General features: G+C 34.0%; 1 long non-coding RNA gene across 7 annotated transcripts; it reads left to right on the top strand.

Annotated features, from left to right (window-relative positions):
* The first annotated feature begins 1,962 nt into the window (after positions 1-1,962).
* On the top strand, positions 1,963-10,140 carry LOC132034411 (uncharacterized). Of its 7 annotated transcripts, XR_009409083.1 has the most exons (12): positions 1,963-1,997; positions 2,267-2,906; positions 3,232-3,308; positions 3,652-3,762; positions 4,690-4,745; positions 4,858-5,077; positions 5,176-5,244; positions 5,463-5,612; positions 5,707-6,294; positions 6,412-6,576; positions 6,979-7,088; positions 9,957-10,140. It is a non-coding gene; the product is annotated as an uncharacterized LOC132034411 (long non-coding RNA). The 7 variants fall into 7 exon arrangements; XR_009409086.1 differs by lacking the exons at positions 1,963-1,997; positions 2,267-2,906 and having other exon boundaries at positions 3,107-3,308; positions 5,707-5,801; positions 5,890-6,294; XR_009409085.1 differs by lacking the exons at positions 1,963-1,997; positions 2,267-2,906 and having other exon boundaries at positions 3,107-3,308; positions 5,707-5,827; positions 5,890-6,294.
* The last annotated feature ends 4,984 nt before the right edge of the window (positions 10,141-15,124 follow it).

Raw genomic sequence — 15,124 nt, 5'->3', positions numbered from 1 at the left:
AGGAACGTGTGTATACCGGTGCATATGTCCATTTTATTGCATACCACTCACTTGCATTTAATACTATCTTTACTTGTTTGACTTGTTTTCATGTCACACTTGTCTGGAATGTTGAAAAGGTTAGAATCTGTATGACAACACTTAAAAAGGGACAAACTTTATGAATCGGTTGAGTTGTGGATTCCTTACCTTAACTACTTGATTGCTTATAAACTATGAATCTTGATACTAAAAAAGCAAAGAAATGAGTATCGGAAGTACCAACCCTCGTTATCGCTATAGTTTTGGCCGGTCAACGATGTTGCTGGGTACATGTACTTCCCGTACTCACTCTATACTTGCTGCACCTTTTGTGTGCAAGTTCGGATACGAGCACGAGTGGAGTTCGAGGTTCAGGAGATCATTAAGGCGAGCTATTTTTGGAGTCTAGGATGAGTCGATGATGGTTCCAAAACTCTAGACTTCTTCCTATCTTTATTTTATGTCTTTCTTCATTTCAAACAGTACTGTGTAGTATTTCTTGACTTGTATTCGGATTGTAGCTCTTGTACTTGTGACTTCCAGATATTGGGGAGTAGTTTGACTTAGACTTATTTCTATTTAAGTTATTTAGGACTATTTTAAGTATTTTGGGTTGTTTTCCTTTATTTTCCACATTTACATTATGTTTTGAAACTTGTTTTGATTTGGGGTTTGCCTACGGGTTTAGGGTAGGTGCCCTCACGGCACAAATGGAACTCTGGGTCGTGACAGCTTTGCCTCAAACAGATAGAGTTTTCTCTCTTGCCTTTTCATCCTTGGACTTATGGATGCTCTTCATAAGAACCTTCTTGTTCTTGAAGCCATTACCTTTCACCTTCATGTGCATATCATAATACATACGCTTATCAGTTTTTTTCCTGAATTCTTTTTACTTGTGGAACAAGCGCCTTAAATCACGCATTCTCCTCATCCCGAGGATCTTTGTGAGCAACCTTACTTCCCTATTAACCTTGCGTTTATCTTAACAAGTTGAGAACAAATTAAGATTTCAAAAGAGATGCTCACCATACCTATAATAGTGAAAGGGTCAATTCTTTCATTCGGGTGAAAAGGTAATTCCAAAGTAGAAGGGTAAAATCATCCCAAGAATTTCCATAACAATCTGCGACTAGATTTTTAGTAGCCAAAAGGACTGGTCAAGAGCTTGATAGTACTGACAATTTTGTATCTCCCTTAAAGACTAAGACACTCCAAAAATTTTCCACCCTACTCGTCACCTATTTAAGGTTGATCTTTTCTCCTTTGTAGGACACAATTAGGTTACGTACAAAGTGTTTTTACCTTTTTTCGTCTAAGATTAGAATTATTGACTAGACAATTATTTTGTGTAATTTTTTTTTCTGCAAGCAATTATTTCAGCCTTTTTATATGAATCCATGAATACTTCACGGGTATACCTCTTATTATTTAATTTAAATTATTTATTTATTTAAACTATTAATAAGTGAGAATTTGGGTACGACGAAGGGTATTTCGGTAAATTTGAGTTCGTGTATGGCCGAATTGGTAACTTGACTGTGTCCATTCTCAGTAAACATGCGTCCGTTCGTTCATTCTAGAGTAACTAGACTGTGTCCATTCTCAGTAAACACGCGTCCGTTCGTTCATTCTAGAAATTTCTTCTTCACTTTTGCTTCTGGTCTTTCATCACTCTCCCTCTCTCTCACCCTTTTTGCTTCAGTTCTTTGTAGGAGTTTTTTTCTTATATCCATGTCAGTTTCTCTATATGTTCTTACTCATTTCTGGTCAGTTTTTGATTCCTCAAGTGTTGCATGTTGGTAATTTCTCTTAATTTTGAAATTGAAATTGAAAATTAAATTGAAGTCAATTTTGTTGAAGTTTATTTCCTCTCATTGATCTCTCTCTGTAAAACTAACCATATCTTGCTTTGGCAGGGGCTTAACAGGACTGTCCTTTTTTCTCTTCTTTAATCTCTCTCTCCAAATACCCTTGAGGTAAGTTCACAGTTTCCATGTCCATATTCTTAATAAGTAGGGAACATCAAGTTACATTTTTTAAACGCACTTGTCTATTTATATATGAGAAGTAAGTTAGCTTATTTTTCAATGTTCCAAAGGATCTATATTAGTGGCATGACATGCTCTTCTCTAGGAAGTAGTTCTAGTGATATACTATGCTTATGATTGTACAAATTTACCCTAACATTCTATAGTGAATGCCTATTTTTCTTCTAGATTGTTTACAAAGTACTGTTCATCTGGAGAAAATGGAGGAATATGCCAAAGCATTTGCTATATTTGCTAACTGCGGTACCACTAGCCTACGTTTTTCTATTTGTGAAAAACAATTCCAGTTAAGCTAATTTTTGTTCTTTTGCAGTCTATTCCAGCTTTGACACACATATATATATATATAACTTTACCTTATATAAAAAGTTCTTGTTCTTGTGCAGGAAGTTCACCTTGCTAACTACACTATACTAAAGTATAATTCCTCAAAAGTCAAGTAACTAAATTTAGAGCTATAATCTACGTTTTTTTTTTTTTTTTTTGGCGCTTCCAGAGAACCACAGGGAGCAGATTGTTATGTTCCCTTTACTTGATTTACAAGATGGATTTCTTCTTTATATGTTTTTTTTTTTTTTTTGGTATTTTTGTCTACGTGGTAATACTAAGTGTCTTTAATTCCCAGTTCTCTCACTCTCTCTCCCTTTGTTTTTTTTTTAATAATGTGATTATTTGTAGTAACCATTGAAGTGGATTATGCACCCAAGATGTTTGATGATATATGCCTGACTCCTCTTATTTGCAGTAATGAAGTCCACAGGTTTTGTTTTAGGTTTGCCGTGAACTCGCACGAAGGGCAGTGATCTAGCCATAAGAGAAAGTCATCATGATCTTGAGGTAACTCAAAAATACAAGCATTTGTGGGTTCAATGCGAAAATTGTTATGGATTAAATTATAAGAAAATTTGGAAACAAAAAATGAATATCTGTGAAGAATGTGAATATCAGTTGAAACAATAGATGCTCATCGAATCCCTGAAAATAAATCCTTCATTGAAAGATAGTTATAAGTCATGATATCTCCTATGTAATTGTGTTCAGAAAGATCAGGGCATACTCTATTTATTGCATCTTCAGCTACTTATTTTGGATCTTTTCCTTTTTCCCTCTCTTTTCGGACCTGGTTACAAACTAATATTCTACTCTTATGTCATTCATATAGGCTTGGTTGAATTAGACTTGGAGGAAACATTTGAGTATTTTGCTGAAGTAGTTTGTATGGAACGAGAAGGCTGAGTGGTAAGGAGTTGAAACTAATAAACTTTTCGTGTTATATGATAGCTGGTAAACTGATCAGCTACCTCCTGTGTGTTTACTTTACAAAAAGAATAGGCGGGCAGTGTATTTTTGAGGTTTATGATGCTGGAGATAGGTGGGGTATAGGATGGTTGGATCAGGGAACATATTTTCTTTTGTTAAAATGATTTCTAATGGGAAAAAATTATTTTAAGATGTGTTTGGATGAGTTCTGGCCAACCTCTACAATCTTTTCTCATTTTCCTATCTATCTTTTCTCTGGTATTCTGCTTTGTTCGTTTGTATTGTTTAATTATCCTACGGGTTTTCTGTGTATGTAATGCAGCTATAGATACACTCTCCAAAATTCACATGCATCCTGATCGGCGAGATAAAATTGAAAATGGAGGAAGAGAATATTTCTTAGTCCTGCTAAATTTTCAAATATTCTATCTTGGTGAGGATATAAACCATTGGCTCTATTATTTTTGCATTTATGCTTTATTTTTCTTTTTAATTCAATGTATAAGCAGTTTTTTTTTTTTTGATGACATACCCGCAGCCGCTACCCTTCGGGTGCGCACAGGGTAAACCCATGTATAAGCAGTTTTTTCGTTTACAAGTATATGATTTTTTCCCTTTTAAATTTTTTATGGGTAGATTCTGATTCAAGTATATGCGTGTTGTTTTTTTCTGTTTGAACGCTTCTACACTAGCCGCATCAGTGCCATCTTGGCAAAAAGATCTAATTAAAAGGGAAGAACTTTGTGCAGTTAAGGACGATATGCCTAACCCCATAGGTGACTTTAACATAAATATCTTTCCTTTTGCAAGTCCACAACTTTTGATACACAAAAATAGGTTATTTGAAAGATGTTATGCAGCGTATTCTTTATTGGTAATCTATTTGCAAATTCATTTGTATCTAAAAGAATGAAGTTTTTCATGAAGAAAATGATTGTGGATAATTCTTTCATGGTGTCCCACATTTTGATTGTGCTACAATTAGTAATGTTGCTTTGTCAAGAATTCATCATTAGCTGAAAGTTCGTCCTATCTCTTTGTCTGGTAAATCTATTTAAACAGTAAGGTATACATGATTAATTTCATTGATTTTTTTGCTTTTATTTGATATCTAGCTCAGTAAAAATATGCATCCGGACGATCCTTCTAATATGTTTGTGAACTTAATGGTGATCAAATGTAGTACTTTGATATTTGAACTCCTTGCTAGCCTCTCTATTTTCATTGTATAAATGAAATTTGGTTTTTCTGTTTTGTATTTTCCTGGTGATATGTGACTTCTAAAACTAGGTTGCTTTATTATTCATCAATTCATGAGATGGATTCATTGACTCCCCCGCGTTGTTTATGCGACACCAAGGTCATAGTATGTTGACTATGTTCTGTTGTCGCTCAGAGGCATGTTCATATGAAGAGGTAAGAGAATGAAATTCTTGCTTCCCCAATAGACTATAAAAGTTTCTTCAGGTTACTTTAATTGTAATACTAATGGTCGATATTTCATTTACTGAAATTTCGATATTTATAGTATATAAAAGGAGTGGAAAGTTCCTACTGGTTCGGGGCATATTGGTATATTATTCATGAGGAAATGGTTGCAAAAAGACAACAACATAACACGAGAGAACTTTGTCATAAAGTAAAAGGAGTGGGAGGTTCCTATTGGTTCGGGGCACATTGGCATATTATTCATGAGGAAATGGCTGCAAGAAGACAACAACGTAACACGAGAGAACTTTGATGTTTAGGTAATAATATACTCCTCTTTTCCATTTTTCAATGTAATGATTTCTTCTACATTTATTATGTATTACATATACTTCTGATATTGAGTTTTCTATTAAAGAGTTCTATAAATGAAGAATCTTTGAGTTCCAAAATGCCTCTGCTATGTGCATTATTTCATTCAGTTCTGGTGAGTTTTTCTCTGTTGGTGCTTTTCTCATTGCACCCGATTAGCTAAAACGGGATTTTAGTGCGTAATAAGTTGTTTCTCCGTACCTTTCGATAGTTTCTTGTAATTTTAATTTCACACACATGGCTACTGATATCCAGTTTGCATACTGATGCATCGAGGGTGTTCGGTAATATGCCTAAATCAACTCTTTTTCAATAGCTTTTCTCTTTTGACAGTTTTTCTATACCCCACCAATTTGAAAGGTGACTTTCCGTTGTAAATTGAGCCATGAAATGATGAACTGCCCTCTGCTGATAGTATACACTGTCAGTAATCAAGATGGGAACAACATTACTGACAAACCAATCTTGGACTATATTATGAAGGTGAGCTACAGTCTCTGCGCAATTTGGGTGCTATTTTATTTGTATCTACAAGGACTAATCTTTTTTTTTCTTTTTTTCGGTGTTTCATTTTCAGTCTCTTGGTCCAGATTGTTTCTCTGCCTCTTCAATGAGAAGATCAGTTGGCCTTACTACAGGAATGCGCCACACCTTAATTAAGTTTAACTGAAAGTGAGAGACCCGGTCTACCATCTGAAGTAAGTGCTTCCATCACCAGTCTTAAATGAAATATGGTGAATGGTGAAGTGTCAAACTATAGCACCGGAGCAAAAGCTACATTGCAAGTTAATGATGAGGAAAAATGGGGTTACAATTGCTGACCGGGAAAAGTTGTCTTGATCAAGCAACCCTGATGCAATGTTCTTAGAGGAAGTAGAAATTCAAGAGATGTGATGACATTTGGTATATCAGGGGGCCTCTCACACTGAGAGAAGGCTTGACTTGCTGATGATTGTAGACGGGGACTATGAACATGCAACAGAGGATCAGATGATAAAGAAAGGCCAGATATGTTGTTAATTGGCAAGACACCGACTACTCAGTAGTGGCAATTTGGTGCAAGGATAGACTAAAACTTATGTTGTGTATGATTTGTAGTTTGGCAGGTATGCAACATGTGGTTTTCCATAGCAACGTCTATGCTAAAGTACCAGAAACTTACTAGGTAGTCCTTACTATACTTCCTATGTATTTCAGAAATCTTATAAATTTCCTTATCGCATTACATCTAATTAGAACTTGTTTTTTCTATATTTGTGGACTTCACTTTGTTGCATTCAAGGAACACAATGTTTGATGCTTTCGGAGTACAGAGGCTACGGTTCTGCTCAAATTTCCATTGATTCCTCAAATCTCACTTCAGAGGCCACATCTTCCTCTGCTTTTGTCTCTATTGTCTTTCATAAAGAAGGCACTATTCAATCACTAGCCAAATCTGTCGATCAAGGTACATAAAGTTATTTGATTTTTGGGATGAGCCTTTTACCCGTTGACTTTTTTCTTCATGATCTGGGTGCTTCTATTATTTTTATTTTTTTATTTTGGAGGAGCCTGGGATGAAGAAACAGTAAATTGAGAATGTTATGATTTTTTAATAACTGAAGGCACATTCTGTGCTTAAAAGCTTGTTCTTGTGATTCATTTCGTTCATCCTTTTTTAATTTAATTTTTGCTCTGGGTATTAATTTATGTGTTGGACGAGTTTGGGACTCTTTTCTCTAAATTTGCTTACGTATAGTGATTGAACAAAGACAACTTAGAGATAAGTTGCTTTCTTGGTCTGTAATGCACTGTATATACTAGCTTATGAGTGAATTTTTCTTTTTTCACTTGTGATTGCAATGAGCAGCTTCACTTTGGAGTTCAAACTCTTCGACTCCCATATAAGAATCACGTTGATGTTATCTTTTAAGCATGCAAATAAAGCTCATGCTTCCAGCTGGCATGAATTCTTCTAAAGTAAGTGAATTTCTCCATTATGCCTGCTTTATCTTAGCATCAATTCTGAACCTATGATGGGTTTTTATATTCATGCTTGTGTTGACTAATTTTCCTGATACATGAGCATTCTTTATCTACCTTTATGTCTCCTTTCTCACTTTCTCTTAACTTTGTGCATAACATGTAATAAAATTAACAAAAGTTCTTAACAAATTAGTGACCTTGAATAGTGAATGTTGGGATTTTCATACTCTTGATGGGATTTCTTGGTCTATCAAATGCAATCAACTCATATGCAATCAACTCATCTTCATTTTTTTCCCTTTTTGGTGAAGACTTATCTTCCGATGAGACAACAGAGTCTAGAAGAGGTTATAAACTTTTCATATGAGCTGCAACAACCATTGCCCATTTTCACTGTCAATTTCAATAGATGAGTATTGTTGAATGTGTGTGTAAATGTGCATGTCATGTACATGTATCTATTGCAGATGTATCAATGTACTTTTTAAGCAATTGTGCTTTGGTTACTCTATCAGATATAGTCACCAGTAATCTTCGTTTTTACAAGTTAGCTTGAGCTTCAAGAATAAGCCCCCCACACCAACTTGAGCTTCAAGAATAAGCCTCCCACACCATTAGATGTCCTATACCAAATTTTGCAGCATGACTTACGGTGTTTGGTTGGTAATTCAAAGCTATCTATTTGGTTATGGTGCTTTTCTCACTTATTCATTTATGTGGAGTAACTACTAAATCAAGTACCACGTTTTTTTGGACATGTATCTCTTGAAATGTATGCTCCTGAAGTCTAACATTCTTTCTAAACGTTTTTGTGCTTGAGATCATCCTTAACGTACTGATCTTTTTATTCCAATGAAACCTGAAGGTTTTATCTGGCCAGCACGAAAGTGAAACATCTAAACAGTATTTTTGGTGTTAGAATAGTAAAGAGATAGAGAGTACCGATTGAAGAACTAGGAACTACGTACACTAACAATACTTCACCAGTAAGTTATTTGTCCATCTTTCTTCATGCTTTTAACTTAACATTGAATTTCTCCATTTCTTATCTTTCAACAAATTCACTCTTTCTAAAAAAAATTAATGTCTTAACACATTACATTTTGTTTCTACTTTGCCAGATTTCATATTGGTGAATTGCTGCTAATTTCCCACCCTAACTACATTATGTTACTAAGGAAGAATAAGGTTGGCCAAACGGAGAAAAATCTTTATTGCTGCCAACATTTTTGTCAAGACTAAAACAAAAAAGGCAAGAGAGAGACTAATCACATGACTATAGCTGCATTGCATTTGGTAAATCTGCCAATAGTACATGTGTAAATAGATTACTCTTTTGTTTAATATATCATAAATGGATTTCTCCTAATGGAGGTATGAATCTGGAAAAAAAACATATAGCATAGCATTTATGTCGATTACATTTATTATATTTTTGCTTGAGGAAACAAACCACAAATTCAATTACATAAATACACAATTCTAGATCAAAATGGTTATTATTGATTATGCAAAACATAGTACTTCCAAGTGGCTAGGTACTGAAGTAACATATGTTGTCTTTATCCCTATTTTCTTAACTGTTCTTCACTGAACAAATATTGATAGATTTAGTAGGGCATATATTTTGAGCTTGTTATAAGATTAATTATTTTTCTGGAATTACCAAGTGCCGAATTGACCTAGATATGTTTCTGGAGATTGTGTATTGATCTGTCTATCAATATTTTTAGTAGCTTAACAAGGTGGTCATTGATGTGTATTATTCATAATGTGCAGGTTGAACAAGACAATGCAGTTAATGAAGCTTTGGAAACTTTGCCTCATAATCAGCACAAAATTCTCTCTCCCATGAAATGAAGATAGAGTTATATCCCTTCAGAAATTTGTATCATTTCACTTTTGTTGATCAAATGCTATAAGAATTTTTAGATCATTGTTTGCTTAATCTTTTTACACTGCAAAGAGCAATTGACATTCTTTGTCCCTCTTATACATTTTTGTAGTACTTTATCAAATATGAATTTACATTGCTTTATAAAACAGAGAAAAATGCTTGAATTTTCCTAGGTGAAATGTATCAGAATCTCTCATTAACCAATTTGTTGGGCCCGTGCTGTGCACAGGCTGTACCTATTTATCGGTTGTCTGTGTGCTAACTTCCTCGAAGTAGATGACGGGAGGTTAATCGAATGTAACCAATATTCACAGAGGAGTTTGGAACAGCTGATGGGTTGTACTGCTTCTGTTCATTTCGAGCTACAGAGATACAATTTGAGCTTTGTCGTATTATCTATTTTTCTGTGTTGTTCCTTGCTTCTCGTGAGACGAATAGATATGTCCTTTTGATGCTATATTGATTACCACGGTAATTTCATCTTAGAAAAGAAAAACTCATGATTGAGAAACTTGAAGCTTGTATTATACATTAGAAGCATCAAGTTTGCAGTGGCACTTCAATTTCGCAAATTAGAATTTGGAACTTGCATTGATTACTGTGTTAGTTGAACAAATTTTAGAAAACAATTCCATACCAACTTCCTGGTTATTCAACTTCTGAGAAGTGTTTGACAAAGATAGATCAAAGAATTATGTGTAAGCTAATTCTAAATATAGCTAAATTCAGGGGTAACATTGAAGACTCAGAGTTGTGCCAACTTGCACCCATTGGTTTCCTTCTACTTACTTAGAGTTCCAAGAGCTATTTATTTTGTAGTAGCATCGTGGTCTCTCTCTTTACCTCAACAGGAAGAACATAATTTACTTGCTCCCGCTTTACATTGTGTCCGCCTCATTTCTTAAATTCTTTCTTTCATTTTGGTAGACAAGTGCAAATTTCATTCCTATGTCTTGTAATGGAAGGTTCTGATATTTTTGTCAAGCTAATTTATGGAGTGGTCAATTTTCAAAAGAGATGGTGCTTCTTTTGTCCCTTATGTAAATGGGTTTTCTCATTGAAGATGAAGAATGTACGACTTCACAATCTTGTGCAACTTTGTTCCTTAGTGTGTGTAAATATTATGAAGTGTTAAAAGCCTGAAACAAGTAGAAATATTCTCTTGGTGTTAGGATCTTTTTAGTATTCTTATAACTGCACAAATAATCAAAACAGTGATGTTGGGCATAAGCCTGTGCCAAGCACGGGCACGGGCCATCTAGTACTATAATATATAAGCGCGAATCCAAGGTTTTGGTCGTCCTCACGGGGGTGCATATGACATTTCCTAAGTTGCTCTTTGTCTTGAGTTACGAGGCAAATGCAACAGCCTTTTGCTTTCTACATTTAATGAATGACACGTCTTGTACTAATTTCAATATTTGTGTTGTTTCTCCATTATTATATGTCGCTTTTGATTTGTTCAATATTGCCACGTGTTGTATGATTCTACTATTGTTGTTGCTCTATTATTATGTTTCTTTAGTTTCTTAAAGATTCCTTCACTTTTTGTTTTTTAATTAATTCATCAGATATTTTATATTCATATTGAAGCCTCCATTAATTTAAATTCGGCCCACGTAAAGCTTATTTAAGGGGAAATAGCGTATTTTTTCGTATTCGGATATAATGACGCAGCACCTCCGATTAAGGATGCGAAATCGTTGGTGATTATGGTACGGTATATGGCCGATCATTATTGAAGGAAATTGAAATTTTTATACCGCGATTTCGGTATTATGGTTTAGTACGGTAGTTGGTATGCAATTCTAAAAATTTTGGTATTTGGTATTTATAAAGAAAATACCGAAATATCAAATATCGTACCGAAGTATATAAGTTACATATACAATTCATATATATTAATATTGCAATAAACTATTATTACTATAAAACTAATTGTTTAGACATTAAACTTTTGACTAATCTATGTTGATTGAAATGCCATTTTTGTGTAATTGTTTCACAAATAGGATTACTTGTACTTTCTTTTGAATATTTTTACATGTGTATGGTGTTAGTACGATATAATTGAGACGTTTCTTGAATAGCCGAAGGCATAATTTTTTATTATATGAGTATTTGTAACTTGAAGTTGAACAAACTATCGAACCGATTTACCATACCGAAAAATACTAAAACCGAATTCAAATATATCGAACCATACCCAATTAATTCGATATAATAATGGTATAGTATTTTTAAAATCCGAAATTACTGTACCGAAGTTCCAAGTACCGTACCATACAATATCATGCCCACCTTATCAGAGATCCTATTCATCCCTCCACTAGCCCACAATCTTTGCTATGACACAATTTGGTAAATAAGCCACTCGCATTGCATGTACTTGATATTTCTCTAATTTGACTGGAGGTGATTCTTAAAGGTTCGACACATTAAAAAAGTCAATTAGTAATATTAATTAAGTGAGTTATTTCACTTAAAGATCATTTGTCTCTCTTCAAATACATCTTAGATTTTTGTTTAATCATTTACTAGACAAGGGAGTTTTTTTTTAAAAGAATAATACTTTCTTGGTTTATTTTTGGCCAAATTTTAAAAGCTAAAACTTCACTTAGAAATGAACAGAGAGAGTAGCTTTGGAGTTTGTAGAAAAGCAATATTTGAGGAATAAGTATCGGCTAACTCTTTGTCAGTGACCGCGGTAATACATAGAATGCAAGCGTTATTCGAAATGATTGGACGTGAAGTATTTGTAGGTCGCTTTCTAATTATCGAATTACTCTTTCAATAATTTGATACACAAAGAACGGGAAAAACATAAAAAGTAATTACAAATTTACACTCTCAATTTCAGAATAAGTGGTGTTTTTAACTTAAGCACACCTCTTAAGAAAACTACTAATTCCTAGAAAGTAAAATTTATTTTTACTAACTTACCCTTAATAAACACCTTGAAAATGACGTACAATTCCCTTTATTTAAATAAGGATAATATTGAAAGAACATCATTAATGCCTTCTTGATTATATAAAAAATCACTTATTTTGAAATAAAATAAAAAGGTAAAAACATTTTGAAATAGAGAAAGTAATTTCTAATATTAGTTTTGGGCCCCGGATTAGCACGGGCCAAATGCCACTAGTTGATAGAAGATGAAGATAGATTTACAGTCAAAAGTGTTTAAAATCTTCAAAGCAATTTAGCTTGTGACTATACAGAGATTTTACTCAAAGATGAATTAGAAAAGACTAAGGGTCTTGTCAAACAAACCATAAAATTGACCTTGTCAACTGCTAATGAAAGAACGAAATCCGGGTATATACCAATACCTATTACGGGTAAAAAGATGGAGATCGACTAAGGGTCTTGTCAAACAAACCATACCATAATTGGAGTGGCATCCTTTTCTCTTAGCCTCCTTTCATTCTGCAAGCACGAGATCGAGAGTGAATTTTAGTTGGTTTCCTAATGATGAAACCATCCTTTACCAGTTTCCTTATGTTTTGCCCTGCATCTATTCTTCGAAAAAGTACAAATAAAACTAGAACGCAAAGAATTGTTCAATAAACAGTTTATGAGTATCACATTAGAGAAAGCTCCTATAGTTTTTATGATAATATGCTCTAAAAATTGTACCCAACAATCTAGAGGGCAAAACTATCACATAAGTTCTTTCAAGCAAAAATTCCTATCTAGTCATAATACACTATCAGTAGATAATCAAATGAAATATCAAGGGAAACAAAACTGGAATAACTAAGAATCAAATTTTTATGCCAATGACATTATTCAGTACACTAAACAAGTCGTCATATTTAAAAAAAAAAAAAAAACTATCAAAAAGGTTCTTTTGAGCTATAATTCTCATAAAATCAGAACACATATTCATTAGAGAACTCAATGACATATCAATGGGAACATTGTTGGGAGGATTGAGCATCAATCTTAACACACTAACATTTTCAGTCCTAACTATGCCTATTTGAGCTAGGCAAAACTTGGTTAGTCCCAAGCCCATTCGTTTGATGGTGATTTGGTGCATATTCGGGTTGTTAGGTTGTTACGGTTCGCTTTTACGCGGATAATGCATAAAAGTTATTACGAGGTTGTTGGTGCTCTAATTGGATTTTAGTATTTTTAGAGTCGCCACCTAATTTATTAACGGAAAACTGGGTAAAAGATTTTTCAAGCAATAGAGAAATTTTTTGGTACCAAATTTCGAGGTAAGGGTTACAACATCTCCTAGGGAAGGTTTTATGCACCCTAGTATTAAAGATCCGTAGAATACGGTTGACCTATGAGCTTCAATGTGTGATTTAACTATATTTATTTGTTTAAAAGTGTTTGGCTTTCCGCAAAATGTCATTTTATCCATATCATAACTTCAAGAAAAAATTTGGCAAAGAATCCCCTTTATAAAGGGGTTTTGGTTTGAAAATTCACTTTGTTGCCGGACTAGAACACACTCGGGATTTCTCCCGATTAGAGCCGCTACTATTCTAATCTTAATAAAATGAGTTTGGTACATACGGGTGTTTATTTATATATAAGAAAATATGGAGTATTCTCCTATATATATATATATATGTAAGAAAAAAGAAAAGTTTTATTAAGTTCAAATTTTATCATTTTTGAAGCCCATAAGGTCAAACCATATTCCAAGCCCAAAGTCCATCATACCTCAATCTTGGTCCAAGTATATTTCCCTTTATTTTCAGTCCATTTGGTTTTGGGCTTCCAGGCCCAAATCAGTCACCATTTCATCAGATTTTTGCCAAAGTTCAGAACCCATTTCCAGCTTTAAAAATGTGCAAATCTCTTATCTCTCCGCAAATTGAATCCAGGTTCAAAAACGGTTCTTGAGTTTTGTAAAAAGACTTATTACAACCCAGTTTCAGTTTCAAGAGAATATCAAGCAGTTTGTCCTTTTAAATCACGGATGATAGCCCAAAAATTTCATTACTTAGCCATTTTGGAAAAAACCATTAGACGTGGTTTTTTTTTTTTTTTTAACTTAATCAAAATCCCATTTTTTCATTTTTTGCACAACTAACCGTGTCATTAAACCAGTTTGAAAAAATTCAAGATCAAGCTAAGTTTTGACTTGTCCAGCAAAAATTGATCATTATCCCAGTTTTAAAAAAAGGTTTAGCGACTTCCTAAAATACTATGCGTTTTCCTAAGTTCTATGTGTTATAGCCCGTATTTTGTACGTTTGGACATTTTAAAGTCGTCGGGGAAAGTTAAGGGCGAGACCATTTTCAAAATTAGTTTAGTGCATAAGTTGGTTAAGAATATTATTTATGAATATTATATGGATGGAAATATTGAGAAAGGCTAGGGGCAAGAAGAAGATATGGGTCATGGAAATAATGCGGAAGGTATACAAAATGGTAATATTGAGAAAAGTCGATATAAAACGGGAATTTCATAGTCTATTGAATGTTCCAAAAAGGTCATATTGACCATGTGAAAAAAAAAAAAAAAAAAGAAGATGACAAATAAATCATCTTTGCCATGGAATTTCAAGAAAATTCTAGAGAAGATAAAGAAGGGGCTAGGTGCTAAAATTTCCTTAATTGAGGGGCTAAATAATAAATATGGAAAGTAGTGGAAGACATGTATATATATATATACCTTGAGTCATCTTTTTGTGGAAGAAATAAGAAAAAAAAAAAGTTGAAGAAATAAAGAGAGAGGGGGCCAGGGTACCGGCCGAAACCCATACCCTTGGTGTTGGTTTTGAAAAAAATATTTTCTCCTTGGTTCTTTACTAATTGGAAGGCCCTCGTCGACGTGGAGTAGTTGTTGGAGCGAGAAAATCGTTCGTTGGTGCCATGTGGGAGGCTTAGCCGTGTGGAAGACTCAATGGAGGAGGTAAGGTTTAACTTTGCTTACATGGTTTCATAGGTGATTGTAGATGTTGTAAGTGTGTACAAATGGATGACAACCATGAAAACATGGATAATGAAGTTGAATCATGGATGTTGGATTGTGGCCGTGACTATGTTAAGTGTGTATGAGTGAGTGAGTTAGTTGTATTTGATATGTTTTTGTGTTATTGTATTGTATAGAAAGGAATGAAGAATTCATGAGAATATACATATAGTTGTGGTGGCCGAATGGA

This window comes from Lycium ferocissimum, chromosome 10 (genome assembly GCF_029784015.1).
Source record: "Lycium ferocissimum isolate CSIRO_LF1 chromosome 10, AGI_CSIRO_Lferr_CH_V1, whole genome shotgun sequence".
NCBI classification, from domain to species: domain Eukaryota; kingdom Viridiplantae; phylum Streptophyta; class Magnoliopsida; order Solanales; family Solanaceae; genus Lycium; species Lycium ferocissimum.
Note: the sequence above shows the minus strand (reverse complement) of the source record. Positions and strands in the feature narration are given on the sequence as shown.